Source organism: Saccopteryx bilineata, chromosome 6 (genome assembly GCF_036850765.1).
Source record: "Saccopteryx bilineata isolate mSacBil1 chromosome 6, mSacBil1_pri_phased_curated, whole genome shotgun sequence".
Lineage (NCBI taxonomy): Eukaryota > Metazoa > Chordata > Mammalia > Chiroptera > Emballonuridae > Saccopteryx > Saccopteryx bilineata.
This window is the reverse complement of record NC_089495.1, coordinates 44,806,141-44,811,334: the sequence shown is the minus strand read 5'-3', so window position 1 is coordinate 44,811,334 and position 5,194 is coordinate 44,806,141. Positions and strand designations below refer to the sequence as shown.

General features: G+C 36.7%; 1 pseudogene; it reads left to right on the top strand.

Moving 5' to 3' along the window:
* Positions 1-1,050: 1,050 nt before the first annotated feature.
* On the top strand, positions 1,051-3,623 carry LOC136309287 (glutamate carboxypeptidase 2-like; annotated as a pseudogene).
* Positions 3,624-5,194: the final 1,571 nt, after the last annotated feature.

Here is a 5,194-nt window from a genome sequence, read left to right as displayed (position 1 = left end):
ACTTTTATGTCCCACCTACGTATGGAATAATGCAGTTCCTGGTTTTTTCTGATTTACTTATTTCACTTCGTATAATGTTATCAAGATCCCACCATTTTGCTATAAATGATCCGATGTCATCATTTCTTATGGCTGAGTAGTATTCCATAGTGTATATGTGCCACATCTTCTTTATCCTCTTTAAATCTACATTCCCCTTTTGCTAAATTTTCCCCCCTTTGTTCTGTTTACAGCAGATCCCTTAACATTTCTTGTAGCATAGGCAACTTTGCATTATGGGCCTAAAGAAATCCTTGATATTTTGTAAGGCTATCTTTACTATTTTGACCTAAAAAATGTAAATTGACTCATGGAATTTAAAAGGAAATAGATAATTATTTTTACTATGTCTGGTCAATATACCAAGGTTTAAATAGGACTCTCCTGTGGCAGAAAGTTTAGATGAATTCTTTAGCTAAGGAAGATGATTGAAAAGAAGGTTCTCTTTAATGTCAGAGAATTATTAAATATTAATTCATTAAAATTTAGTGCAAAGAGTCAATCTAATCCCACACATACACACACATATAGGTTAAGAGCTGATATATATATATCTGCAGAGGTATAATGTCACCCTGAGACATACATATAATTCTAAACACTCATTTGAAGGGAAAGAATCTCCAAAGAACCTTGCAGAAATGCAGTCCAGTTATAATAATACCCAGGGGATCTTGATTCTCTCTGGAAGTCAAAATCTGACATGAATTGGATGGCAGGATAATAATAATAATAATAATAATAATAATAATCAATAGCAGCAGCAGGAATAATCTACAGTTTTATCTTTAACAAAACAAGGATGCGAAATTCTCAGTGAAAGAAATGTGAAAATGAGCTGGGCCCAAGTTACTTTGAGACGGTCATAGGGAGGAAAACTTTTGCCCACAGTAGGACTGCATCAGAGGCGCAAGTCATAGGAGGCCCAGCTGCCCCATGCAATGTGCAATCTCCTTTGCAATCAACCTGACATTTGTCACTGGGTGTAGCCTGTGTTGGCTCTGGGCTGGGATGCAGCTACTGGACACCAGGCTCTTCCTAGGTTTCATTCCTGGATGGTTTATAAAATCTTCCAAAGATGCTACTTTGTGTTTTTGCTCCACAGTATAAAATGAAGAAGGAATTTTTGGATGAGTTGAAAGCCGTGAACATCAAAAATTTCTTATATAGGAACAGAGCAAAACTTTCACCTTGTAAAGCAAATTCAATCCCAATGGAAAGAATGTGTCTTGAATTCTCTTGAGTTAGCCATCATGATATACTGTCCTTTCCAAATAAGACGCATCCTAACTTCTCAATAATTGATGAAGACAGAAATGGGATTTCCAAAGCATCCTTATTTGATCCACCTTCTCCAGGATATGAACATATTTAAGATGACACACCACTTTGTAGTTCTTTCTCTCCACGAAGAATTCCAGAGGGTGATATAGTGTATGCTATGCATGAATTGAAGACTTCCTTAAACTAGAACAAGATATAAAAATCAATTGCTCTGGAAAAATTATGATTGACAGATATGGAAAAAAATTTAGAGGAATTATTCTTAAAAACACCCAGCTGGCAGGGCCAAAGGGGTCATTATATACTCAGAACCTGCTGATTTCATTACTCTTAGGGTGACATCTTATCCAGATGCTTGGAATCTTCTGGGAGACCGTGTCCAATGTGAAAATATCTTAAATCTTAATGGTGCAGGGGATCTTCTCATAGCTGGATACTTAGCAAATCAATATGCTTACAGGTATGAAATCCTAGAGGCTATTGGTCTTCCAACTATTGCTGTTCATTCAATTGGATACTATGATCCACAGGAGTTTCTGGAAAAAAAAAAAAACTAATGAAAGTGCACCACCAGAGAGCAGCTGGAAAAGAAGTCTCAAAATGCCCTAAAATGTTGGACCTGACCTTACTGGAAACTGTTTTACATGAAAAGTCAAGATGCACATCCTTTCCAACAATAAAGTGACAAGAATTTACAATGTAATTGATTGAAATTTTCATAGCAGTGGAAGCAGACATGCATGTCATTCTTGGAGGTCACTGTTACTTATGGGTGTTTGGTGGCACTGATCCTCCGAATGTAGCAGTTATTGTTCATAAAATTGTGAGTTTTGGAATTCTGAAAAAAAAGAAAGAAAAAGATTGGAGATCTAAAAGAACAACTTTGAGGCTTTGGCAAGTAAGCTCAATGGTAGAGCGTTGGCCTGGCATGTGGGTGTCCTGGGTTCAATTCCTAGTTGGGGCACACAGGAGAAGTGCCCATCTGCTTCTCCAACCTTCCCTTTCTTGCTTCTCTCTCTCTTCTCTTCCCATCCTGCAGCCATGGCTTGATTGGAGGAAGTTAGCCCCAAGTACTGAGGATGGTTCCATGGCCTCCACCTCATGCACCAAAAAATGGCTCCAGTTGCAACGATACAGTGACCCCAAATGAGCAGAGAATCAAACCCTGGTGGGCTTTCTGGGTGGATCCTGGTTGAGACACAAATAGGAGTCTGTCTTCGCCTCCCTTCCTCTCACTAAATAAATAAAAAGTTTAAAAAATAACTTTGTTTGCAAGCTGGGATGCAGAAGAATTTGATGTTCTTGATTTTACTGAATAGGCAGAAGAGAATTCCATACTCTGTTAAGCATATAGTATGGCCTTTATTAATACTTATTTTACTAAAGAAAGAAACTGCACTCAAGAGATGATTTTACCCCACTGATGTTCTGTGGTTGTTATACAACAATATAGAAGCTCAAAGCCCCGATGAAGATTTTAAAGTCAAATCTCTCTATGAAAGCTGTAATAAAAAATTTTTAAAAATGTCCCTCACTAGAGTTCAATGGAATGCCCAGGATTAGCAAATCGGGATCTGGTAATGATTTTAAGGTGTTCTTAAAAAAAAAACAAAAACAAACAAAAAAAACACCATGCTTTAGGCAGAGCACAGTACACTAAAAACTGGGCAGAAATAAATTCAGCAGCTGTTTAGCATATTACAGTATCTAGTAAACATATGAATTGGTAAAAAATTTTATGATCCAAATTTAAGTATTCCTGTGCTGTAACCCAGGTTCAAGGAAGGATGGTATTTAAAACAGCCAAGCCCACAGTGCTCCCTATTGACTGTTGAGGTTATGTTGTAGTTTTAGGAAAATATGCTGACGAAATCTATACTATTTCAATGAGGCAACCACAAAAAATGAAAGCATAAAGTGTGGCATTTGATTCACTATTCTCTGTAGTAAACAACTATATAGAAATTGCTTCTAAGTTCAGAAAGAGACTCCAAAACTTGAATAAAAAACACCTAATATCATTAAGATTTATGAATGACCAACTTATGTTTCTGTAATGAGCATTTATTGATGCTTTAGGTTGACCAGACCGGCCTTTCTATAATCATGTCATCTCATCTATGCACCAAGCAGCCACAATCAGTATGCAGAGGAGCCATTCCCAGGAATTTATGATGCTCTGTTTGATATCAAAAGCAAAGCAGAAGCTTCCAAGGCCTGGGGAGTAGGGAAGAGATAGACTTTTTATTACAGCCTTCATTGTACAAGCTTCATTAGAGACTCTGAGAGAAGTAGCCTAAAGCTTTTCTGTAGAGAACCCATATTGAATTGGTATGGTCGATCAGAATCATCGTGGGCATATTGAAAAACTAAAAATTAAAGTTGTGTTCTTCTTAGTACTTTTTTTCGTCTCCCTATGTATCAAAAAAGAGAATTAAACCCTGGCCAATTAGCTCAGTCAATTAATAGCATCATATCAAAACAATAAGTTTGTAGGTTCAATCCCTGCTTAGGGCACACACAAGAGGGGGGAGTCATGACTGATTGGAACTACAAATGAATGTTTCTCTTCCTCCTCCCCTCTCACTCCTTTCCTCTCTATATCTCTCTGAAAGCAATTGATAAATTTAAAAAAAAAACCTGACCAGGTAGCACAATTGGTTGGAGAGTTGTCCTGAAGCACTGTGGTTGCTAGTTCAATTCCTGGTCTCTCTGTCTCTCTCTCCCTGATTCTCTTAATAAAGAGAGAGAGAGAGAGCTAGGTGACTTTTCATTCTATAATTACAGAAGGTTAGCCTAAATTTGAACTGTGTGTTAAAATTAAGGAAACAGTTTAATCTTTTAAAACTTCTGTGTGGCCTAATCAGGCAGTTGCACAATGGATAGAGCATACACACGGAATGCTATAGAACCAGGTTCAAAACCCCGAGTTCTCTAGCTTGAGCACTAGGTTGTCAGCTTGAGCATGAGATCATAAACATGACCCCATGATCACTGGTTTCAGCTCAGAGGTTGCTGACTTAAAACCCAAGGTCACTGGCTTGGGCAAGTGGTCACTGGTTCAGCTGGAGTTGCTTGGTCAAAGCACATATGAGAAAGCAATCAATGAACAACTGAAGTGACCCAACTATGGGTTGATGTTTCTCATCTCTCTCCCTTCCTGTCTATTCCTGTCTGTCCCTCCCTCTGTCTCTCTCTTGCTTGCTTAAAAAACCAAAAACAAAACAATAACAACAAAAAACTTATGAGGATGTGGCATTATCAGGGAATAAAATCTAATTCAGCACTTCTAAAATACTCCTGTCATTGCACACAAAGAAAACGTCATTATAATTTCCAAGCCAGAAGATTCAAGCCCTGAAAAAATACTACCTTATAACTCTAGTTAGAGAATATGTCTTAAGAAAAAAAATAAAGAAGATAACATTTGTAAACATTTACCCCCTATAACCCGACAAAAAAATATTCTTGAGACTAATATTCTTGGTTCTCCCCATGTACCACTAACTAGTGTGTCTTCTTCCTCTGCCAAAGATACTCATTTTTTTGAATTTTGTGAACTTACCTGCTATTTATAATTTTACCATCCATAGCTTACCATCCTTAGGTGCTTTTGGCTTTATGTATATTTTAAAGATTTTATAAATAAAATTATACCATGTGAAAAATTAATAAATAAAAAAATATATAGAGAGAGAGAAAAAAAGGTAATAGCATAGGAAAATACAAAGGAATCAAATTATCCTCTGGTTGCTCTAATATTTAAATATTTGAAATAAGAAAAATGGTTAAGAAATGCACCCTGATATGTATCATATCTAGACAATTTCAAAGCATATTCTGTCAACTGTTTTAGACATAAAATAAAATA